The sequence below is a fragment of the Garra rufa genome, chromosome 25, assembly GCF_049309525.1.
Source record: "Garra rufa chromosome 25, GarRuf1.0, whole genome shotgun sequence".
In the NCBI taxonomy this organism is placed as follows: Eukaryota; Metazoa; Chordata; class Actinopteri; order Cypriniformes; family Cyprinidae; genus Garra; species Garra rufa.
This window is the reverse complement of record NC_133385.1, coordinates 25,945,490-25,972,924: the sequence shown is the minus strand read 5'-3', so window position 1 is coordinate 25,972,924 and position 27,435 is coordinate 25,945,490. Positions and strand designations below refer to the sequence as shown.

The 27,435-nt window shown below is 33.9% G+C and overlaps 1 protein-coding gene across 1 annotated transcript in view; it reads left to right on the top strand.

The window, feature by feature from the left end:
- The first annotated feature begins 11,334 nt into the window (after positions 1–11,334).
- Positions 11,335–27,435, top strand: part of otud7a (OTU deubiquitinase 7A) — a 132,703-nt gene continuing 116,602 nt past the window's right edge. The window contains exon 1 of the mRNA XM_073831743.1: positions 11,335–11,460. The gene's annotated coding sequence lies outside the window, so the exon portion shown is untranslated. The remainder of the gene's footprint in view (positions 11,461–27,435) is intronic.

Genomic DNA, 27,435 nt, shown 5'->3' with positions numbered 1-27,435 from the left:
CAATGCGCGCCCCCGCTGGAGCCCCTCTTACGCACAGCAGTGCTCGGCATAGCAGTGCTCGCCCCGCTTTTCTCTCACACCCTGCAACGCATGGCTCTCGTTGAAGCCCCCGCTTATTTTCTATAAGCGCAGCAATGCAAGCCCCGCTACAGCCACCGCCTTTTTTTCCCCACGCAACAGCTATGCCCGCTCCCTCAAGAGCACCATTCATAATTTCCACCTGCCTCAAGTTTCACTCCCGCAAAATGCTTCTTCTCTAGCAATGCCCGCAGAAGCTCCTCCCACACTCTGTCTACTTCCAAACGTCCAGCATCCCTTCAGCCAAGTTAAGCTTTTTGGGGGGTCATCTGGCTGCTGTCCTGCAGTTATTTTGCACTTTGGGGGAGCGCTATTGGGTTCGGGCCAAATGCCGAGCTCGGACCCCTCTCCCTGGGCAGGGGGAGTGCCCCGGGCTCGGGAATGACTACCGAGCTCGGAGCCCTCTCCCGGACAGCACGCCAAACACGCTTAACTTTTACGCTGTTTATTATATGCAAAAGCGAACTAGTGAAGTGATGTTTCATTAACAAATTTCAGGAGGAGCTCGCGCAGATAATTAACACGGCCAATTCATCATCAGCAATCATTCCCTATCCAATCACTCTCCCTATCTAATTACTACAGTCCCTTTAAATAACCAAGCAGTCCTACCTTCAGCTATCTCTGATTCCAGCATCCCTCCCACCCCCCCTTTTTCATTTCTCTTCACCTCCAGCTAGGGGGGAGCGCTATTGGGTTCGGGCCAAATGCCGAGCTCGGACCCCTCTCCCTGGGCAGGGGGAGTGCCCCGGGCTCGGGAATGACTACCGAGCTCGGAGCCCTCTCCCGGACAGCACGCCAAACACGCTTAACTTTTACGCTGTTTATTATATGCAAAAGCGAACTAGTGAATACGACAAATGTCGGGTTTTTTAAACGTTATAAATACGTTTTTTCACAACATTGTAAAAACGTTTTTATAACGTTTTTATCACGTCTGTATGTCTCTTTCGAACGTTTTAAAAACGTACTTACCACGTCCAAACTGGTACTTAAAATGCCATATTAAATCTGAATATTGATCTTAATACCAGCACTTTTTTACATTTCATCTTACTTGTAACGTTGCTGACATCGTAGATTTTATAATCCTATTAAGATATGTAGGCCTAATAACTGATACTACACACAAATTTTGTCACTCATCATATTTATTCACAAAATATAAAGATATGACACCTAAACAAGACAAATGCATAAACATATAACAAAATGGTTTCAAATAAAGTACAACATTTGAAAATTATGTAATGCCTGGCAAATTTGAATATGAGCACATTAACAAAGTTCAAAAAATTTCAGGGCATATATATTTTTAACAGAAAAAAGCAGAATTGTTTTTGCAAAATGTAAAGTATTTAATTTCAACTAGTTACAAATTATTTTATAGCAGTTATAATAATCACTCATATTGCAATCTTATTAATCGTTTGCACTAAAACTATTGCTTATATTTTTAGGTATCTTTTAACACAGATTACAGGTATATGACATCGAATTTAGAACGTGTTTAATGTTTTATAATGGTTATTATTTTTCAATAAATAATATTTAATAATTGGCATACCTGATTTAGAAAAACGTATGTTAGCGATTTTTCAGTGCTTTCATTGCAGGTTACATTGTTGTGCCAGTAGGTGGTAGCAAGAGACTGTCTTAATGAGTTAGTTAGAAACACATTCATTCAGTGCTGATTCATTCGGTTGCTGAATTCTGTGACCCACCAAATTATATCTATGGTAACCACAAATTAACAATGGTTTTGCTACAAAAACATAGTTTTAACTATGGTGACACAAATGGTAATCAATACGGCAAAAAAAGGTTTTAGGGTTTGGGTTTATTAGTAGGTAAAAATAATAATAATAATTTAATGCTTAAGAGCAATTAACATTCATATCCTAAATAAGGCACATTCCCTATTTGCAATATTTGTGTTCATGTTCCTGAGTAATATCTGCATGCACCAAATACTGAGAACAAATAGTAGAGAGCAATCCAAATGAGAAGTCTGGTGTGGAAGGTGGATCTGGAACTTATGTCCAGATTGACACAGCATCTCTTGTTTATCTGTCTTCACAAACTGCCCTGAAATACAATTTAAACATCAACAATGATTGTTATAAATATAACACAAGTCTCTTATATTCACAATGCTCAGTACTTTTTTTTATATATCAACTTGTTTTCTCATTACATACACATACCAGGTTAAAAAAAAATATTTTATATTCAGTTGATATATAAATTTTTTTAATTAATAAACGGTAATGTATGTTTTAGGTTTTACTTTCTAGTCAGATGGTTCATAGCACTTTGGAGATGCTCTTCAACAGGAGGTCCGCTCCTACTTTGCAGCACTATCAGCAATGAAGAATGTAACAATTTGTCACAGAGACAACAGTATGTAATATACAACGTCAGGTTTATTAGAAATAAACAAACTAGAATATAGGTGAAATGCAGAAAAGAGAACAATATTATGAATATACAATTTTAGTAATCCTCATACAGTGTCACTTACAGTATGTTTGGACGTCAAAGCCTTCTTAAAATAACTAAGAAATAACTTAAGGTTACATCTGACTATCTTGAAATACAATATTTTTTTAGCGTGATCAAAACTTGTTTGTAATTGTTTTAGCTAATTTTTAGGCTCGTGTAACTTAAGTGACCTCACCGATAAAAAATAACGTTCGTTTCTTCCATTCATCCATTGACAAATTGCCAGCAATATTTACAAAACTATAAAAACCTGTCATCTAAACATAAAATGTGATTAAAAGCGAAAACTTTATTAACCCTCTGGGGTTCTTCGGTCACTTTTGACCGGAATTTTTTAAATAAAAAAATTTTAAAAATCGTAGCTTCATCGGAATGGTATGAAACCTGGTGACTTTTATGGTACTTGGTATATGAACACACAAAAAAATTGGGGACAGGATTGGAAAAGTCTAAGTGGTCGTAAAAAAAATAGTCACACTCGGGGTCTTCGGGTCAAAATGACCGGCCATAGGAAATGAATGGGAAATTGGCAAAAATATGAAAATACAGAGTTTTTTTGTGCATACAATCTACAAATCAGCCACAATCCAGAAAAAAAGCACACAACTGTGAAGGGGTGACTCTCTAAAACATCAAGAGTGCAAAACACTACAATACACTCACACACACACACACTTATACACACAAAAACACACGCACACACAAATGAATGTGTGTCATTTCAAAAGCTAATTTTGGGAAATGTGTGAAATAGAGGCAATCAATGTAAGAAATAAAGCACACAGCAATGAAAGCATGAGACTGTAAGCCATCAGAGTTCCAAAATAGACACACAGACAGACACACACACACACACACACACACACACACACACACACACACACACACACACACACACACACACAGGGAAATATGAGATTGGTGAGACTGTAACAGAGGAATGTGAGACTATGAATCAAATAAAAGGGAGACATTGGATCCAAAATCCAAAAGTCACACACCATGTCACACACACACACACACACACACACACACACACACACACACACACACACACACACACGGAAAAAAGATTTCAAAACAAGCATCATTTGCTCAAAGTGCTATATGGAGACACTCTGTTGTGATTTGTCACAACCTGATCTGTAATCACAATTAGTATGTAAATAATATGTAATTATAGTTAGAATGATATTTAAAACAAACTTTTTTTTCCTCTATTTTTTTATTTACTATTTGACAATTGTTATACTTTTCTGTTATTTTAGATTTATGTTCATAATTGCTGTTGCCTTTTGAATAAGAGTTACTGTTCATTGAATATGTAAAAAAAGAATGCACATAAAATGTAAATAGGGTTAGGATGATATTTAAAATATTTTTATTTCTCTATTTTCCATTTAATGTTTGATAATTATACTTTTGCTGTTATTTTGTTGCCCATGCTGTTGCTGTTCATAATTCCTGTGCTAAATAAGTTATTGTTTATTGAATTTTACAAAAAATTATTTAAATCAAAATGTTCATTATAAAAAGGTTACAAAATAAAAAAAAATGGTATGACTGAAAGAACGGCATTTTTATTCAGTTAGAATTAAAACAATGGGTAACAAAATGCTTTCCATTGTTTCTCTTTCTAATGCAATGTTCTGGTTTGACTGTATTATAAAGTAAAACTGGCACTTCAAATTACCAGTTAAACCAATCAAACAAACAAAAAACTTGGCAAATAATAAAAAAATAGTCTTTGATAATCTAATTTTATATAATAAAATCCACAACCTGAAAAGGCATTGGCAAATATGTGCAAAAACAACTAGAATTCACAAATCCTTCTATAGAGAGCATTACATCCATCTAGTGGTTAAAATAGGATATTGCCTGGTAATTATGCTCACTACGCCACCAGATGGCACAAATCCGACTTCAAAAAATTATTTTCTATAGGCCAGGTATCTACTTTAAACTAAAATACAGCATTAATTAAAAAAGAATAAAAATTATATATAGTAAAAAAAATTCTATTATATTCAATGGCAAAAAATAGATCATAATTGTAGCATAAATATTAATTATTATCATAAAATTCTGTCAAAACACGACAGAAAAAAAGAAAAAATATTATTGAACAAAAATACATTTGATTGATTTTACTGAAAAAAAGGAAATAATGATTTCAGGGCTCCGGTCACTTTTGACCGTGAGGGCCCTGAGTGTGACTGGTCGGGGAAGAACCCCAGAGGGTTAAATAAGCGCTAAAGTCTATAGCCAAATTACTCTACGTTAGCCTAACGGTTGAGATGCTAACGGACTTTTTCAGAAGACACTAAACCATTTCTTTAAAGCATGTATTCAACAGAAACGTGTCTATTACATGTAAGAAAGTGTTAGAAACAGTTGTATGTATTATTTGTGTAATTTTAGGGACAAAACTTATCTTAAAACAGTGTGACAGGCGGAGATCTGCTCCGCTTGTTGGCTGAGTTGCTGCTTGTTTCCATGGTAACTAACCGCTCCAGTTTGAATGCAACTGAAAAGTTCGACGCGCATGCCCGTTCACATGTAGCGTCTTTTGCGCGCTCAAATTCGTTATTTTAAATGTAGACGCGCGCATAATGGAAACGACGCGGTCGCGACGCGCACGCGGTGCGACGCGCTCGTTTTTTCCAGGCTCCTCGGCGCGTCTGCGTCGCATCGAGATAAAAACATCTATTTTCGAATACTATTTAGGACGGATAGTATGCGAATTGGGACGCAGCAGAGTGCTGCGTCCCAATTCGCATACTATCCGTCCTAAATAGTATTCGAAAATAGAATTAGTATGTCCCAAATCGTAGTATGTTCAAAAAAGTATTCCAAAGATTCCCGGATGGTCTACTACTTGACTTCAGAATTCGAAGTGCGGATCAATGTACACTCTAACGGCTAATATTGCCCACAACACATTGCGCGGTGAACGAGGATTCGATTAGAACTACAAACACGCATAAAAAGTGTTAAAAAACTACAAACATGGAGGATATGCGCGACCAACGGACAGGTAGAGAAAGGAGTTTGAGTGATAAATAATCAGTGTGTAACCTTATAAAAAATATATATTTTTAAATGTTATCCTCGTTATATTTCATGTGCAGCAACATTGTGAACTTTTATAATGATATGTTTGGTCATTAACGTTTAAATGCATAATTATGCAAACACGAGCAGAGTTCTCGTCATGAAAGACTCCTGAAAGAACGTGCCTCTTAATTTCTCTCTAACACGGTAGGAAATTAAATTAAACGAAATGTAGATAATGTTAACTGTGATGATTGACAGGGCAGTTTAAACAGTGAGAGGATTCAGGTAACTAAGCAACAGAGCGTCCGTTAAAAAAGCAGTTATGACGAAGTAGTATGTCCCAAAGCTCGCCTACTATTCTGCTACATACTCAAAAGTATGTACTTTTTCTTCACAAAAAGAGTACATACTTTTAGGGCGTAGTATAAGTAGGCGAATTGGGACGCAGCACTCAACTTTCAGAATGCAGCAAGCGCACCGCAGCTTGGAGCCAGAGCCATATAAAAAATCTTTTTATATGGCTCTGCTTGGAGCTAGAGCGCAGCTGATGGTTGCTTAGAAACGGCAGACGCTTCCGGAGCGCAAGCGAGCGCTTTGTTGACAAGGAAGAAAGCGGCGCGTCTAGCGTTTTCCATGCGTTTTTAGGCGCGACATGTGAACGGCCCCTAAAAATGCAACGTTTACATAAATACATACATGAAGTACAACGTTACATACAGATGGGTTGAATTATCAGAATGATAGAAGAAATTTCCTGAAACATGATGACTTTTTGTGTAAGTGGATAGGCCAAATGTAGGTATCAAACTGTAAATGGAATAGCTTTAGAATATTTCTTTCTTTCTTTCTTTCTTTCTTTCTTTCTTTCTTTCTGTCTTTATTTAACACATTAAAAACAAACGTACAGTTGTGGCACGGTAGTAATTTACTGTCATAATTATATATATATAAATATATATGTGGGGATTTGTCTTTACTATTACTCAGTCACTGAATTGCTGTTATTTTTATTTTACTGATATTTTTACACAAACAGAGGTTTTTTGCAAGGTGGTATTTGGGTATTTTCATAACGTTTTTAAAACGTCTTATTCCAACGTGCATATTACGTTATTTTAACACCTGGATAAAACGTCCCTCGAAAGTTGTAGTTTGGTCTGGTTTTATTTTCGTAGTAAACAAACGTGATATTTACGGTTTTTTGACTACCTAAAGAAAACGTTCCAGTTTGGTATTTTTACAACGTTTCTAAAACGTTTTATTTTGGTAACGTTATTTTTTTATTTAAAAAAACGTTTTAAAAACGTTTTTAAAACGTTGTACTACATCATTACCTAATTGCAACCAAAATACAACGTTGTGGAAAGTTGTAAAAACGTTTTGTGTTTGCTATTGTCAAAGGGAAATGTATGTATTTATGTATGTATTTATTTATTTATTTGCTCGTTTATAGATGACTTACTATGTTTTGAATTTCTAATAATAATAACATTAATAAAAACACCAACAACAACAATAATATAAAATATAGAAGTAATACATATAAAAAATAAAATAACAAAAGATCAAAACAACAACTATAATAATAACAATAATAATATAAAACTTAAAACAACAACAATAATAATAATACAAAATATAAAAATAATAAATATAATAATAAAATAACAACAGATCAAAACAACAATAATAATATAAAATATAAAAGTAATATATATAATAATAAAATAACAAAAGATCAAAACAACAACAATAATAATACTATAAAATATAAAAGTAATAAATATAGAAATACAATAACAAGAAATTAAAACAACTACAACAACAGCAACAGTAATAATAATATAAACGTAATAAATATAATAATAAAATAACAAAAATGAAAACAACCAACAACAACAATACTAATGCAAAATATAAAAGTAATTAATATAATAATACAATAAAAAAGATCAAAACAACAATAATAATAATAATAATAAAACAAAGTAATAAATATAATAATAAAATAACAAAAGATCAAAATAACAACAATAATAATACTATAAAATATAAAAGTAATAAATATAATAATAAAATTACAAGAAAGTAAAACAACATCGCAGTAACAATAATAATAATAATAAAATATAAAAGTAATAAATATAGTAATAAAATAACAAGAAATTAAAACAACCACAACATCAACAACAGTAATAAATATAAGAAATATATATAAATAAATATAAAATATAAATATAAATCATATAAATAAATAATAAATATAATAATAAAATAAAAATGAAAACAACAAAATAATATAAAATATAAAAGTAATAAATAACAAAAGATCAAAACAACAACAGTAATAATACTATAAAATATAAAAGTAATAAATAAAATAATAAAATTGCAGGAAATTAAAACAAGCACAACAACAGTAATAATAATAATAATAATAATAATAATAATATATAAACAAAATAAATGTAATATTAAATAACAAAAATGAAAACAACCACAACAACAACAACAATAATAAAACAAAACAAAAATAATAAATATAATATTAAAATAAAAATTAAAACAACAAAATAATATAAAATATAAAAGTAATAAATATAGTAATACAATCAAAATATCAAAACAGCAATAATAATAATACTATAAAATATAAAAGGAATAAATATGATAATAAAATAGCAAGACATTAAATCAACAACACAGTGACTAAATAATAATAAAATATAAAATTAATAAATATAGTAATAAAATAAGAAGAAATTAATAATATAATAATATAATAATAAATTAACAAAAATGAAAAGAACTAACAACAAAAATAATAATACAAAATATAAATGTAATAAATATAATAATAAAATAAAAAAAGATCAAAACAACATTAATAATAATACAATAAAATATAAAAGTAATAAATATAGTAATAAAATAACAAGAAATTAAAACAACCACAACATCAACAACAGTAATAATAACAATAATAATATAAATGTAAAAATAATAAATATATATAAATAAATAATAAATATAAATATAAATAAATATAAATAATGAAATAACAAAAATGAAAACAACCACAACAATATTAATAATACAAAATATAAAAATAATAAATATAATAAGAAAATAACAAAATATTAATTGAAATACAAATAAAAATGAAAACAAAAATAATAATATAAAATATAAAAGTAATAAATATAATAATACATAGTAATACATGTAGTAATAAAATAAAAATGAAAACAACAAAATAATATGAAATATTAAAGTAATAAATATAATAATAAAATAACAAAAGATCAAAACAACAATAATAAGACTATAAAATATGAAAGTAGTAAATATAAAAATAAACTTGCAAGAAATTAAAACAACCACAACAACAACAGCAGCAGTAATAATAATACAAAATATAAAAAATTATAAATATAATATTAAAATAACAAAATACCAAAACAACAATAATAATATAAAATATAAAAGTAATAAATATAATAATACAATAAAAAATATCAAAACAACAACAACAACAATAATAAATAATAATAAATATAATAATAAAATAAAAATGAAAACAACAAAATAATATAAAATATAAAAGTAATAAATAACAAAAGATCAAAACAACAACAGTAATAATACTATAAAATATAAAAGTAATAAATATAATAATAAAATTGCAGGAAATTAAAACAACCACAACAACAGTAATGATAATAATAATAATAATAATAATATAAACAAAATAAATGTAATAATAAAATAACACAAATGAAAACAACAACAACAATAATAATAATACAAAACATAAAAATAATAAATATAATAATAAAATAAAAATTAAAAAAACAGAAAAATATAAAAGTAATAAATATAGTAATACAATAAAAATATCAAAACAACAACAATAATAATAAAATATAAAAGTAATAAATATGATAATAAAACAGCAAGAAATTAAAACAACAACACAGTATAAATCACCCTGCAGCCCAAGACCGGTTGCTTACTGAAGCTAAGCAGGGCTGAGTCTGGTCAGTACCTGGATGGGAGACCTCCTGGGAAAACTAGGTTGCTGTTGGAAGAGGTGTTAGTGAGACCAGCAGGGGGTGCTCCCCTTGTGGTCTATGTGGGTCCTTATGCCCCAGTATAGTGACGGGGACACTATACTGTAAAAAGCACCGTCCTTCGGATGAGACGTTAAACCAAGGTCCTGACTCTCTGTGGTCACAAAAAAAATCCCATGGCACTTCTCGTAAAGAGTAGGGATGTAACCCTGGTGTCCTGGCCAAATTCCCTCCACTGGCCCTAGTCAATCATGGCCTCCTAATAATAATTGGGTGTACGGAAATACACATGAAAGCGCTATACAAATGCATCATTCATTCATTCATTCAGTAACATAAATAATAATAATAATAATAAAATATAAAAGTAATAAATATAAGAATAAATTAAAACAACAACAACAACAGTAATATAAAATAAAAAAGTAATAAATGTAATAATAAAATAACAAGAAATTAAAACAATAATAATATAAAATATAAAAGTAATAAATCTAATAATAAAATAACAAAAGATTAAAACAACAACATCAATAATATAAAATATAATAAATCTAATAATAAAATAAAAGATTAAAACAACAATAAGAAGAATAAAAAATGTAAAAAGTAATAAATAAATGAATAAAATAGACAAAAAACAACAACAACAATATATAAAAAATAATACAACTATCCAACAAGTGCTTCTTGTTTTTAAGATGACTTACTATATTTTGAATGTCAAACAATAATAATAAAACAATAAATATAATAAAGTAAAAATGTAAACAACAACAAAACAGCAATAATAATAATATAAAATATAAAAGTAATAAATATAATGAAATAACAAAAGATCAAAACAACAACAAAAGCGATAAGAAGAATATAAAATATACAAATATAATAATTAAAATGACAAAAACTAAAACAACCAACAATAATAATAAATTAGGCTAACAAAAAAATTAATAATAATGCAACAACTATACAACAGCTTCTTCTTGTTCAACATTTTTAATTTGACTAATATTGCAATGTAAAGGATTAACCAATCATCGCCAAGTACCAGCCCCTTTCTGTTGACTGACAGTTAATAAAAGTCATACAATAAAATAAAATTCTTACTGAGAAAATCAGAATTGAATTGACTGGGTAATAAATTATTATTATATTATATTATTATAAATTATTATATATATTTGTTTAATCTGTTCTACTTCTCTGTTTTATAAAAGAACATTTCAGTTGTGTACCAGCTTTGTAAAACCGGATATTATTATGCTCATTGAATATAAATAGGTAATGAACAACAACAACAACAACAACAACAAAATTAATTGTGGGAAAACAGTTTATCGATATGTTATGTAATAAATATGAATAAACAAAAGTATGTTCTGATAGCCTTTTGTTTTCCTGCAAAACAATATCTTCTAATAGTTACGAATAAAAAACACACCACAGACTGTGATAGCAATTCTAACAGGCAGCTGTTTCCACGGTGGGCGGAGTCTGCAGCTCATTTATCACGTCATTCAATAGGCGTGCGAGTGGGTTGTGGGCGGAGTCTGTTGCTCCTTTACGTCATTCAAGAGGGGGTAAGAGATGAGGTGGGCGTGTCTTCGGCTCCACTGCTGCATCAGTGAATGACATGAGGATGTGAAAGAATACAGCGGGCTGGGCATATGATTTTAAAGCCATTCTCGAACGGACTGATATATGGACGATGAGGAATACACTAAGGACTGACTGAGGAACGGTAAGAAGCGTCTTTAAATAATAGCCTGCTAACGGAGCATCCGTGTGCGATAAGAGGCTGTAGGAATCGCTGCGCACCCGAGGCAGGTGCACCTGTCTTCTGTACGTGCCCGGACCGCTATAAGACGCATCTTGCGGGTATACAGTGTTTTTATTTATTTATTTTCCCAATCGAGGCCGGTTTGAACAAAGGAACTTGGCTGGGGTAATAAATCGCCGATTATTTTGGTGGATTTGAAGTGAGGGCGTCTTTTCAGCGCACCATCATCAAATGCGTTGCGATATGATTGGGGACTGAATTTTCTTTGTCTGTAGACACATTATATGGCTATAGATATTAGTATGGGCTGGGACTGTTGCGTAACAGGCTGAAGAGAAAAATCCGTTTGTGGATTACAAAATAATGATCAAATGGATCATATTTGATGTGAGAGAAGGATGATAGTGGATGCTTTCTGTTTCTATATGCATAAATCCCAAACAGAAATCAGCATGCTGTGCTTTATGTGTGTCAGAAAGCCTCTTTGGTTATTTATTATATAGATGCTTTTAATATATAGCCCACTTTATAGGTGCTGTGGGCTGGAGGTACCTGTAAACAATCTACTAGCTATCAGCCAATGGTGCGTTTAGGCCCTGAGCCGGGCTGTTGGGCTCAGTATTTTTTCTTTTATTGAGCTTAAAGGTGCACTCAGTCGTTTTTTGCTCAAATGAAGTTTTAGACGTTAAGAAATGCAAAGCGTTTTGGGAAATATCAGTAAAATTATGAGCTGGATGCTCAAGACTGGTGGTTCTCATCGTAAACTTCTACAGGGCTTCAAGACATTTAAAATAAATGTATTTAAAGGATTATATAGTTTGTTAGTTGCAGGTCTTGAAAGTGGCTGTTTACCAAATAATGTTGTTTGTCAAAATAAGAGGGATCATACAAAATGCATGTTATGAGCTGAAAAAGATATTTTACATAAAAGACGTTTACACATAGAATAAATAATATATAAATGTATAAAAAATGACCCTGTTCAAAAGTTTACATACACTTGATTCTTAATACTGTGTTGTTACCTGAATGATCCTGAAGGATCCACAGTTGTGTTTTTTTTTTCTGAACATAGTTGTTCATGAGTTCTGAACAGTTAAACGGCCTGCTGTTCTTCAGAAAAGAAAGGTCCCACAAATTCTTTAGTTTTTCGTCATTTTAGTGCATTTGAACCATTTCCATCAATGACTGTATGATTTTGAGATCTATCTTTTTACACTGAGGACAACTGAGTGATTTATATGCAACTATTACAGAAGGTTAAAATGCTCACTGATGCTCCAGAAGGAAACACGGTGAATTTAGAGCCAGGGGTGTAAACCTTTGAACAGAATGAGAATGTGTACATTTTTATTTTTTTGCCTAAATATCATATTTTTTAAATTTAGTACTTCCCCTCAGAAGCTACAGAAGATGTTTCTCAGAAGATAAAAGTTAAATGTACCCTGATCTTCAAATTTAGGCTTATAATGCATGTTTCCTTCTGAAGCATCAGTGAGCGTTTGAACCTTTTGTAATATTTGCATATGAGTCCCTCAGTTGTCCTCAGTGTCAAAAGACCTCCTATTTTGGTCAAATAACCAAAATAGTGTGTGTTTTCCATATGATACATTTTCATGTGACGTTGGTTTTGTATGTGTCACCGCAGTTCTGACTTGAAATGTCTGTTGAGTGGCGCTATAACTCTAATGCTCCGTGACGTTTTAAAATAACATACCATCTGCACTACACCTAAACCTACCTGATAGTATGAACAAAAGTAAATGTTACGTGAAAACACAATCACAAGCATGTCGTTTTAGCTTGTTTTTTTTATCTCAAATCTTTCAGCTCTTTCCTCATGAGTTATGTTTTTCATGGAATATGTACCCAAGGATTATGCATCCGAAGTCCAATTTTGTGCCGGCTGAGCTACCGAACAAGCTTGTTATGTCTGGAAAGCGAAACATATGGAGCTGTAATCATAACTGTGTACGAAAACAACCACAAGTACTCACTGTTTTGGCACCTCTAGTGTTCATTTCTGTTGGAAACTGCAGTGATATGTTCTTATTGGTATGTATTTTTCATCTTGCGAAAAAGTTCCTACAGGTATGTTTTTCTGTGATGAGATCAGGTAGAAAGATAACTATAGCGATTCTTATAGCAGCATTCACACCAATGCACAATAAGTGGAAATTTGTTTTCCGAAAGTGATTTCAGCTATATTGTTTTTCCTTTGTGTTGTTATTGTTATAGTTGTGGAAACTGCTATTCTTTTAGAACTATATCTTTATAGTTCACTTCCAGAACAAAAATGTACAGATAATGTACTCACCCTCTTGTCATCCAAAATGTTAATGTCTTTCTTTCTTCAGGCAAAAAGAAATTATGTTTTTTGAGGAAAACATTTCAGGATTTCTCTCCATATAGTGGACTTCTGTGGTGCCTGCGAATTTGAACTTCCAAAATGTTCTGTTCAAAGGGCTCTAAACGATCTCAGGCAAAAAAAAGGGGCTTGTCTAGTAAAACGATTGGTTATGTTATGCTCGTCTTGCCTAGCTCTGCGTGAACTCTGTGTATTCTGGTTCAAGACGGTTAGGGTAGAACCAGAAACACCCATCTCCTTTTCTCCTCCAACTTCAAAATCGTCCTACATCGCTGCAGAAGTAGTTTACAACATGAACGTGCAAATAGGACCAAACGCTCTTTACAAAAAAGGTAAAAGAGCGATGTTGGAGGAGTTAATGAGATGTGTGTTTTTCAACATACCTTGTCTTAAACCGGAGAGCACAGAGTGCACACAGAGCTAGACAAGATGGGCATTTGAGGTTAAAAAGTATATAAATTGTTTTTTTTTTTTTTTTCACTAGTTAAGACTTCTTTTGCTGGGATTGTTTAGAGCCCTTTGAAGCTGCATTTAAACTACATTTTGGAAGTTCAAACTCATGGGCACCATAGAAGTCCACTATATGAAGAAAAATCCTGAAATGTTTTCCTCAAAAAACATAATTTCTTTAAGACTGAAGAAAGAAAGACATGAACATCTTGGATGGCAAGGGAGTCAGTAAATTATCAGTACATTTTTGTTCTGGAAGTGAACTTTTCCTTTAAAGTTCTTGGTGTGAACAGACCTTGAGTCAGTGCTTTAAAAAAACAAAAACATAAATGTACATCAAAGCAAAATAAACAGAGAAACCTAGACGAAAAGAAACAAAACAGAAGCTAAATAGCTAGTAAACAAACTTCATGCATCCAGGCCAGAAGGTGTCAGTATAGAGTCCAACACCACTTGTACTTTAATGACAGATACATTTTTAGCAAAAATGTACCGACGGCACCTTTAAGCTTAATTTGATTTATGGGATCAGTGTTGCCAGACGTACGATAATTATCGTATTTGTACCATAATTTTGACCTCTGTACGATGTACGATCAATAATACCACAATGTACGATAATTTCAGAATTTTGTGACACCATGGTCGTTGTAATTATAGAGTTTCTATTCTCATCTAGCTGTGTGGATCCTACGTCTACCTTCATGATTGTGAGGAGACGTGAACGTGGCGTTACGCATGTCTTTCATCCAATCTTACGTCTTCTCAACCAATCATCATAGAGAATGGCTCTCTCTCACGAGCACAAGTTAACGTTCCTGTCGCAACTAGGTCAGTTGTCTCAAAACTGAGGTGGTTAGTTTAACATAAAGTATAGAAAATGAGTGCTGAAAAGGATAAATAGCTGTAACACCTAGATTAATAGCTGTATTTTGAACGTTTGACTAGGGTAAGATAGTTTAGCATTGCAACAAGGTATAGAAAATGAGTGCTGAAAAGGAGAAATAGCTGTAAAACCTAGATAAATATCTTTATTTTGAATGTTTGACTCAAATACGATAATTTTCTCCCAAATACGATAATTTTGAGCTTCTGGTACGATACTTGGACATTTCCAATCTGGCAACACTGTATGGGATGTTGTGTCTTTGTGGTGTTTGTAGCAGGCTGAAAGAATCGGATACTATATCTAAAATCTTTGACATCTGACTTCTAACTGAACTTGTGTAACAGTGCTTATATTGTGCGCTTGTGGTTTCTTAAGAATGTCAGTCAGGAGGAAGTTTCAATTCAGGCTATCACGCACTTGTCTGATTGTTTTAGCATCAAACAGCACCCACAAGATCGCCAGCTGACTCGCTGACACCTCTAGGCACACCGAATACTTTTAAAAATATTTTCTTCTCTTATTAACAGCTTGTCTGTAACGGGAGACTTTCACACGTTCGAAGGTAGACTTTCCTGGCAATGTGCAAACAGGCTTTATAAGGGTTTGTATGCTGCATTTCTTTTGTTTTGTTTTAGTGAAACTTATAATATCGGTCTACATTCTGAGTTGGCAGCCATAAATCTTCCTAGGGACTTAAGGTTAAACTCGAAGCAATGAGGAAATAACAAAGAGACAGGGAGATATGTTATTGATCCCTGAGGAGAAATTTCGAAAAGGCCAAACAGGTCCCTCTGAGATGCGACACATTACCTCACAAACATAAAACTGCATTCCACATTCACGGCAGACAAGCCCCCCTCTTTCAGGCGGACGGACTTTCTTTTGGTTGTTTCATCTTATTAAAAGTAGGTGGCACACAAGAACACGTATGACCTTGACCTGATTGTTGATGCTGTCATACAATCCGACATGCTCCTATTGACCCAGTCTGCAAGACTCCAGCGTTCTTTTCCAAAACAGAGAAAGGGAGGATGATTTTCAGACAGATGGGATGATCAGGGCAAGGCACCAAAGCGGAAACCCCGGGCCGATGAAGCCACTGAGGGCCTGTGTGCGACGGGGCGCCAGGGGACAATATTTGGCAACCGATGAATTTCTACATGAAATTCTGTCCATGTTGTAAGAGTTCACTGAGATCAGTCTGGAGATTAGCTCCTAGGAATGTAACGGTTTTATCAATATCATGGTACCATGATAGCAAAACTGTCTCGAAATCATCATGGTCACGTGGCGATATGAAACGTAAGGTCTTCTGGGCAAAAATTTTAGTTTATTTAAACTTCTTATTTTAGCAAAAGGTCTTTAAAGTTGTGTTTTTAGGCCATTATGCTTTGGCACAGTATCAATCAAACATACTTAATCCCTTCATAAAGTCTGTTTTCGTGGCGCGTTTCAAAGTGAAGCATGCACTTAGTTTAGGTGAATAGCTCGTGATCTGGTGTTTTCCGCACCTCAGAACGGCTCAGTTCACAGTGAAATATTTTAATGCATGTGCTGTGAGTTTAGCGAGCGTTTGTGAATGCAACACTCACCAATTATGCTTTATTTTCGCTGCAGAAGATTACAGCATTTCATTAGATTTGTAGTGAGAGGCACTTTTGTAAGCCTGTTTTCACTTAACCTGGAGTTTTCTGTCAAAATAAAAGCTTAAAAGTTCAATATGAATTGCCACAATAGTTGTAAATTGTCAACTATTGTTCTTCCGTGAATACGTGTCCAAGACTTACACAAAAGAGAAGAAATTGTTGAATAAAGTCATTTTGTTTTCTGTGCTTAAAGAAAGTATTCTCGTAGCTTCATACAGTTAAGGTTGAACCACTGACGTCACATGGTTTATTTTATTAATGTCCTTACTACCTTTCTGGACCTTGAACGTGTCGGTTGCATTGCTGTCTATGCAGGATCAGAAAGCTCTCAGATTTAATCAAAAAAGATTTTAATTTGTCTTCAGAAGTTGAACGAAGGTCTTCTGAAGCAGTTCGATTTCATTTCACTTCTGGGCCTGTGTGCGACGGGCACCAGGGGACAATATTTGGCAACCGATCGGTTTCTACATGGACTTCTGTCCATGTTGTAAGAGTTCACTGAGATCAGTCTGGCTCCACAATCTGACATAAATTGAATTAATTTGTTGAAAAAGATCACAGACTTTGATACGATTTTGTATGGCTTTTGAGGTTACATGATTGATGGGTCACAACAATTCAACTATGCTCGCAGAAAGTATTCTCATAGCTTCATAAAATGATGGTTGAACCACTGATGGTCACATGGACTATTTTATTAATGTCCTTACTACCTTTCTGGGCCTTAAACGTGGGAGTTGCGTTGCTGTCTATGCAGGATCAGAAAGCTCTCGGATTTTATCGAAAATATCCTAATTTGTCTTCAGAAGATGAACGAAGGTCTTCTGAAGCGGTTTGATTTCTTTTCAATTCTGGGCCTGTGTGCGACAGGGCACCAGGGGACAATATTTGGCAACCGATCGTTTTTTACATGGACTTCTGTCCATGTTGTAAGAGTTTACTGAGATCAGTCTGGAGGTTGGCTCCATAGTCTGACATATATTTAATTCATTTGTTAAAAGAGATCACAGACTTTGATAAATTTATGTACGGCTTTTGAGGTTTAAAGGCAGGTGGGTCACAACTATTGTCATGCATCATGAACGTGCGTTGAAGACTGACACGGAAGAGAAGAAACTGTTGAATAAAGTTATTTTTGTTTTCTTTGCACACAAAAAGTATTTTTGTAGCTTCATAATATTACGCTTAAACCACTGATGTCACATTGACTATTTTATCGATGTTCTTACTACATTTCTGGGCCTTGAACGTGTTAGTTGCATTGCTGTCTATGCAGGTTCAGTAAGCTCTCGGAGTTCATAGAAAATATCTCAATTTGTCTTTAGAAGATGAACGAAGGTCTTCTGAAGGGGTTCGATTTCATTTCACTTCTGGGCCTGTCTGCGACGGGGCACAAGGGGACAATATGTGGCAATCGGTCAGTTTCTACATGGACTTCTGTCCATGTTGTAAGAGTTCACTGAAATCAGTCTGGAGATCAGTCTGGCTCCATAATCTGACATAAATTGAATTCATTTGTTAAAAGAGATCACGGACTTTGATACTGTACTTTTTTGTACGGCTTTTGGGGTTTCAAGGCTAGTGGGTCACAACTAGTCACACGTCGTAAACCTGTGTTGAAGACTGACACGGAAGAGACGGAATTGTTGAATAAAGTCATTATTTTTGTTTTCTTTAGTGCACAAAAAGTATTTTTGTTGCTTCATAACATTACGGTTATGTCACATGGACTATTTTATCAATGTCCATGCTACTTTTCTGGGCCTTGAACGTAGTTGCATTGCTGTTTATGCAGAGTCCGAAAGTTCTCGGATTTCATCAAAAATACCTTGATTTGTGTTCCGAAGGTCTGGCGTTTGATTTAATTGAAATTCTGGTACACTTGAGAATTTTATCCATCATTTCTCTCTCCCTTAGTCAAACTTGGCACATCAAGACGAATTTCATTTTGGGTGAACTACTAATTGGCATAAACACATTGTATGCACTCTAGTAGGAAAGTCCCTGTAGTAGCAAAGTATCTGCCAATAACAAATGTAAATGTAATCAAGAATGAGGGAAAATTTAATATACTGTTTTTCCTAAGATGTAATTCTATAAAGTATAACAACCTCCGCATTTTTAGACGAGACTAGACTATATTTAGAGCATCAACATAAAAGCAAGTTAAAAATAGTTGTATTCTGCATTCAACTAGTGGACAACCCTTTTAGATTATTTGGCCACGTAAATGTTGCTCAAATAGGCTTACAAAGGAAGCTCATCCCATCAAAGGCAGAAGCTGCCTGTTTTTCCGCAGCATTCCATCTGCCTCCCACCTCATTCTCCAGAAGTTTAAGTCCTTGAGATGAGATGAAATGAGTCAAGTGGCCCACAGCAATCAGTGCTCAATCACTGCACAGGGCTTTGAAGTGCTACCCGCTCCCTCCGCCGCTCCACAGGTGGGGAAGCAATGTTAAGTGGTCTGTCCACAGGCAGAGAAAGGTCACCCAGAGGGTGAAAGGGATTGTGTGGAGGAGTGGTCCAGAGAGAGAGAAAGAAGGGAGTGAAGGGATTGAATAGACAGCGACAGGAGGGAGCAAATCAGGAAGGGTTACATAGGTCAGACAGTGGTTTTCTAGATGGGACGGGTCATTCTGTGATGACTTTAATTTCCTGAGATCCGTCTCGTTCAGTTTCTCCGGCTCTAATCTCGGTGTCAGCGTTTATACTGATTGTCAGGCCATGCATATGGACACTCAGATACTCTAGACAAGTCAAAAAACAACAAAAAAAAAGAAATTGTTGAATTGAAATGGTTTCTTTCCTTACAAAAAGTATTCTCGTAGCTTCATAAAATTAAGGTTGAACCACTGATGTCACATGGACTATTTTATCGATGTTCTTACTACCTTTCCGGGCCTTAAACGTGGTAGTTGCGTTTCTGTCTATGCAAGGTCTGAAAGCTCTCAGATTTCATCAGAAGTCTCTTAATTTGTGTTCTGAAGATGAACGAAGGTCTTACGAGTTTGGAATGACATAAGAAACCATTAATGACAGAATGTTTATTTTTGGGTGAACTATCCCTTGAATATAAATTGTTGTTTTCACCCCTATTTCCGGAGATAAACGTAGCCATCACTTTTGAGTCTAACTGATCTGAGACTGATCTGTTTGTGAGCTGTAGAAGCTCTGTGAGGTCACTAAGCAGGGGTTCTATCAGTGTTTTTAATCCCACGTCATCCCAGGGGAAATCAGAGAGCACTCTCAAATCTTGTGAAAGGAATTGTTCAACCAAAAATGGAAATTCTGTCATCATTTACTCTCCCTCGCCTGTCGTTTTAGAGCTTGACAACCCCAGTTCTCAATCACTTTTATTGTGTTAAAAAGACTGCACAGCATAGTTTTCAGAAATTCACCTCTTGCGTTACACAGAAGAACGAAAATTGGCACAGGTTTGAGCGAAGGTGAGTAAATGATGACAGCAGTATAATTTTTGAGCAGACTATCCCTTTAAACACTCTTCATATAATCAAGTCGCATTGCTTAAAAGTTACAATGTGACATGATAATAAACAAAAGCACAGCCTAAATATTAACTGCTACGAGGAACACACACAATTACTCAACTGAACATAGTAATTAGTAGGGCTGGGCGATTAATCGAAAAATAATCGAAATCGACATTCAGAACCTATAATCGATCAAATGTTTCCAGGTCGATTATTTCGATTACTTTCCCTTTAAAAACAGTACCGCGTGTGGAGTCACGTGACCCCGCTCCGTTACATTACGTTATTCCGCCGACATGTCCATGGAGAGCTTAAAAAATTTACAGGATATACAAGAGTAATTTTGTTTAGAAGACAGTGCTTATTTTCTACTTTGAAAGTGCATTTTTGGTTTTCGGCCGAAAGACTTTTATCACCGAAACAACACGGCCGAAACAGTATGTTGACACAAACAGAAACCGCAGCCTGCACGTGCTTGTCTGAAGCAACACGTCTGCGGTGTGGATGTATGGAAAGACCCACGGATAGCGATTTGCAAAACTTTCCAGAGGGGTTGTGTCTGCAGTCGTGCGTGCAGTGATAAGAGCAGAGATCGAGACAGATGTAGCTTTCAGTGAGTGAAAAACATTAGCTTTACGTTGGTGTTACGTCACAATATTTTAAAGATATGTCTTTTCATACTGTATTTTTATTAATATTTATGTTTTAAACCATGGAGGTGAGCCAATGGATATCACACAAGCAACGTGAAAACTGCGCAATGTTAAAATGAAAGTGAAAACTGATTTTCAGCATCTGACGTGCATTCTCTCAGAGACAATGAGAGACGATTATACTTCATATGCTGATATTAATTTAGTCCCCTAATATTTTCCTTGTGCCCTGAATATGGTGGGGAAACGTATAAAAAGAAACGTATATTGTGCAAGGTTTGTTTCAGAAAATCTGTTCTTGAAATAAAGCTCTTAATTTTAATTGAAAACTGCAGTGTTATTAGGGGTTATAAAAGTCATAATTATGATTTCAGGTGGTCTTAAATGTGGGGACTGAAAGACAAGAAATTATTAAACTTCAAAAGGCTATCCATTGAATTAATCTGAGCGCTGCACGTTTCAAAGTCATTTGTTGCGCTGCTTTGTATACCAGTCTGACAGCGCCTCCTGCTGGAAGAGAAACGCGTAGTCTTGTAAATGTGAATTTTTTTACAGTCTATGATGTGATGGATCCAGAAGATAATGTTATAAAAATTTAAACAATTTAAACAAAGGCAGTAAAATATATGTATATGTCAAGTAATAAAATACTTGATTGATGATAATAATTGTTTAAATTAATATAATTGATTTATTCTTTGAAACTTTAATATTAATGTATGCAATTGCAATGCCTTGATTCTAGTAAGATTAGTACACAGTCATAGCCATAAAAGGAATGGTACTAATAATTGGCATAATTCTTTCGGTGTTTCGGTTTTCGGCCTTGGTTTCCTCTTTTTCGGATTTCGGTTTCGGCCAAGAATTTTAATTTCGGTGCATCCCTACTTGTCAGTGAACTATGAGGGCAAAAAAATAAATATTATATAAATATAATTAAATATAATTTTATTAATAAATAAAATAATCGTTCATTAATCGTAATCGAGTTAAAATGTTCAATTAATCGAGATTTTGATTTTAGGCCAAATCGCCCAGCCCTAGTAATTAGACTATATTACATGTTAAAGGGTTAGTTTACCCAAAAATGAAAATTATCCCATTGTTTACTCATCCTCAAGGCATCCTAGGTGTATACGACTTCTTTCTTTCAGACGAATGCAATCAGAGTTATATTAAATATATGGCTCTTCAAAGCTTTATACTAGGGATGCTCATATTGACCGTTTAACCGTTAACCGACAGTAAGAATTTTAACCGATTATTACTATCAGTTAAACGGTTTAAAAGGGTTTTTTTTCTATTCTTTTTTTTTTTTTTTTTTTACGTTTGCTGCATGGTGAAAGAAATAATGCTATTTGTAAGTTATCCGTTTACTCACGCGCAGTGTGGCTGTACAGACATATTTTGCTTCACCTTTACTTAGTAAACTGATGTAGTATATGCAACTCAATGGCAAGTGGCGTTATTGGGTTATCAGAGAGTGAATCCGTGAGTGAATGTATTCAAATTCTGAATGAATTATAGTCTAGAAAGTGCGCAATAGGCGCTCCCGTTACAATCACTGGAAAGCTATCACTCATCCTAGAGTAGTTCATCGCAATCTCATAAACTTATTAAAAAGTAATAAAATAACCTTTACACTGCACAATTAATCTCTTATTTATATAATGCCAACACTTTCTTTGTTTTAATAAGAGAGTTCGCGAAAGTGTAGAAGTCAGCAAAACTGAAACCGGCACTTTGGTTGGTGAGTGGATTGTAACATAGCCTCCTGTGATTGGCCACAGTGATAATCAAATCAACATACATGTCTGTGATTGGCTATTGCTGAACGCTGTAAAACACGCGCTTCTCCTCACGCATATGACAGTGAATGGAAGTCCCGAACCGCAAATTTAAAGGGTTTTTGTGATGGTGTTTTTTTTCGCGGATCTAAGAGTTCGGTCCTGCCTATCCGTACAGCATGTGGACATGTTAAAAACTAGGCACACTGAGGTATTGGCTGGCCTGCTATATATTTTTATGTCCAACGAGAAGAATAAGACCGGTACAGTTCTTCAAAGCGCATAAAAGGATTCAGTGTGTTTTAGTTTTGTCATCTTTATTAGGTAGTTATTTAATTTATACATATTTAGTGTAGGCCTATTTATATTATTCTTTTTTTTTCATTCAGATTTTCTCTGTTCTCAGAACCGCTGCTGATGCGTGATAATTTAATTATATGTCAATACAGTTGTTTTTGTTGCTCTGTATGCTGCTGTTTGCACGTTAAAATAAAACATTTGCTTGTATTTTTAATGTATCATCACAGATACTCGTGCATTCTATTTTTATTTTAAACTAATTTATTATTCTAATTGTATCAGTTAACGGTTAATGTTCGGATAACGAGCAGCGGTTGTCGGTCAGGAAAATTAACCGAAATGAGCATCCCTACTTTATACTGTCAATGATCAGTTGTTTCTCTTCAACAGTCTAAAACAAGTCCAATAAAGCGCATCCATTCATAATACAAAGTGCCTCACATGGCTCTGGGGAGTAAAGAAAGGCCTCCTGTAGCAAATCGATGCATTTTTGTAAGAAAAATATCCGTTTTTAAAACATAATAATCACTTTTCTCTAGCTTATGCGCTAACTGTTGTACATGGAAGCACACAGGCGCACAGTGGAGGGACTAAAACATAACAATGGTCACGAATTAGAAGTATAAAAATGAGGATTTGTAAAGGAAAATGTCAGAGGCACTTTTTATTATGGATGGATGTACTTTATTGGACTAGTTTTGGTCTGTTGAAGAGAAACACCCGTCCATAGCATTATAAAGCTTTGAAGAGCCAAAACTATTTTTAATATAACTCCAACTGCATTCGTCTGAAAGAAGGACGTCATATATACCTGGGATGCCTTGAGAATGAGTAAATAATGGGCTAATTTTCATTTTTGGGTGAACTAACCCTTTAACTCTATTACAATAGTCCCTTACTGCTCTTATAATAATAGTTACAGGTAGAATTATAAATATACATTTAATGTACAGCAAGAAATATTTTAACAACGCATATATTTTAGTCAGAATTATTGCGCGCCAAATCTACCGCGCTCCGTCTAGGTAACGCGCATGCGCGCACCAGCGCTCGTTCCATAGACAGAGTCTGTGAAGTTTAACGAACACTCTCTTGCGATGAGGAAAAGCCTCTGTGGAAAATGGATATTCTCGCATATCTTTCTGATATTTACAGACAAGGATACAAGCGTAAAATGTAAGTAATGCTGAGGAAAACATGTTTCAAACGCATTAAATACCACCAGCATCTAACAGAGTATCTGACAGGGCAAACCACCCTAAACTATATGTATGAATTCTCATGTTTAGGACAATTTTAGTCGTAGCCCACCTTGTGTTCTCCGATGTTTTCCACAAGCGTTTTGTCCATGGAAATGTGTTTTCCATGCGTAGTGCACAGATGCGATTAATTAATACATTCGGTTATTTTCACGATCGATTTTTATCGATAAATGTTATTTTTTAGATAACTTTGACTTGATTTAGAGTTGTAGGTTGTGTAAGGTCAAAAAGATGTTCATTTGAATGAAGAGCTCCCACTGACTGAACTTGTGCAGATGAGGTTGAGATTGTGATTTCTCATTCAGAAGCACTTCAGATAAGTGCAGAGCTGAAGCAGGTTTATAGAGTAGAGTATAGCAAGTCGATCAGCTAGTTGTTGGTTGTGAACTTGTCTGAGGACTTATAATGAATTTACAGCTTCTCTAAAACAAATCCATCCTTTTTAAATGCAAAGCTAATGCTGGCAGATAAAATAAGATGATTATTTTCATATTATGCTCCCCCCCAAAAACGATAGTTGAAGTTTTACTATTTATTTTTTGGATTAACTTTAAAGTGTTACAGATGAATCTAACTGTAAAAACAGGAGAAATGAGTAGCAAATATGAATTATTCTGTTAAAACTGTTAAATATTCGATACTGAACCAAATGTGACCCCACATCTAACCAGTCATAAGGGTTGATTTAAAAAAAAAATTGATTTGGTTTGTATGGTTTGTTAGGATAGGAAAATATTTGGTTGAGATACAACTATTTAAAAATCTAGAAATCTGAGGGTTCAAAAAAATCTGAATATGGAGAAAATCACCTTTGAAGTTGTCCAAATTAAGTTCTTAGCAAGGCATATTAATAATCAAAATTTAGGTGAAGTTGGGTGAAGTATTCCATTAAAAAGATATGATATCTGTGGTATGATTATGTCATAATTATTAGCATATTTGTGACCCTGGACCACCAAACCTCTTAAATAGCACTTAAATAGCCAAATATACAGTGAATGGGTCGAAATTATCGATTTTGAAGTAAATATCATGTTCCATGAAGATATTTTGTAAATTTCCTACCATAAATATATCAAAATGTAATGATTGATTTGAAATATGCATTGCTAAGAACTTCATTTGGACAACTTTAAAAGCGATATTCTCAATATTTATTTATTTATTTATTTATTTTTGCACCCAGATTTCAGATTTTCTAATAGTTGTATCTCAGCCAAATATTGTCTTATCTAATGGAAAGCTTATTTATTCAGCTTTGTATGTTCTTTGTATCTCAATAATAAAAAAATGACACTTTTGACTGGTTTTGTGGTGCAGGGTCACATATTTCTGGTAGGAAATTACAAAATATCTTCATGGAACATGATCTTTACTTAATAGCCTAATGATTTCTTGCATAAAAGGACATACTTGATCATTTTGACCCATACAATGTATTGTTGGCTATTGCCACAAAAATACCCATGCTGCTTATGACTGGTTTTGTGGTCTAGGGTTACAAAAATGATAAAAATGATGACATACCACAGATATCATATCTTTTCATGGAATACTTCACCCAACAGTTCACTTAGTTGGTTCTTGAATGTTTTGTAATCAAACGTCATGACGTCACCTTTTAGGGGCAGAACTAAAACACGTCACTTGCTGAATAACCTAGTATAGATGTCCTCAAGAAAGATCAGCTTGTCCTCGTAAGCCGAAGGGAGAGTCAAACTTCAGATGTGACTGACAGTCTGTGGAGCAAGTCAAAGTGTGGTGAGGAATCTGGCTGACAGCTCAGAGACTGGACCAGAAACAGCAGCTATCGGACAGAGAACCTGACAGGTTAAATATGCCCCTCAATCCGACAGACGCTGGGTCAGGTCAGGACTGGCTTCGCGTGAGACTGAAGAAAATATTGGAGATGGACAGGGTGAGAGGTTCTTATGATGGAGGTATGAGGACAGGGTTACTGAAGGTCACAGTTCTGTGACCAGCCCTTTTGACCTTCGAAGGTAGAGGTTATGAATTTGTTTGGGGTCTAGTGATGGTTTAGATACTTTTTGATGGATATAAAGCAATTTTTAATTATTAGGTTTATTAAAGCCAGTTATATGACAGCATATTAGTGCTACATTAAAAAATAAAAAGATCTTAAATTACGAGATTGAAGTCAAAATATTTAGAGAATAAAGACGAAGTCAAGTCAAGCTTGAAATATTTCAAGAATAATGTTAAAAATAAGAGAATAAAGTCGAAATGTTTCGAGAATAAATTAAAGAGCTTGAAAAACACATTATTGTAATAGATCATTTTTATGTATTTCACTATAAAATTGACAGATTTTGGAAGCTGAGACTTTCTCCCAGTGTTTTTAATTTTGCATTTGCATGCGCAATATGCTAGAATATACTCTCAAAATATTATAACTTTAATCTCGCAGTTTAATCTATGAATTAATTCTCATAATTTTGACTAAATTATTCTCAAAATATTTTTACTTTATTCTCGAAACATTTCGACTTTATTCTCGAAACACTTTGACTTTGTTCTCGTAATTTTTGACTTTATTCTCAAAACATTTTGACTTCGTTCTCATAATTGACTTTAATGAGTTTCTTGTCAAAATATTTTGACTTCATTCTCGTAATTTCGACTTCATTCTCAAAATATTTTTATTCTCAAAATATTTTGACTTTATTCTTTTAATATTTTGAATTTATTCTTTTAATTTCGACTTTATTCTTGAAATATTATGACTTTAATCTCAGAATCTTAGATTTTTTTTTATGTGGCACTAAAACGGTGTCGTAATTTCTGCAGAATTAAAAAAAAAATCTTATTTTACGATTCTCTTTCTGATTCTGAACTTGTATCTCACAATTCAGTCCTTGTTCGCAACTCACAAATCTGAGAAAAAAGTCGGAATTGCCAGATATGAACTCGCAATCCTGAGAAAAAGAGAATTTTGACTTTTTTCTTAAAATTCTGCTGACATCCCAGATCTTCATCAGAATTGATTAAATCTTGCAGTTCTGACTTTTCTTTTAGTATAGTTTTCTCCAAACATTAAAAAGGCAATTGCAATTTTTTTTAAATCTCACA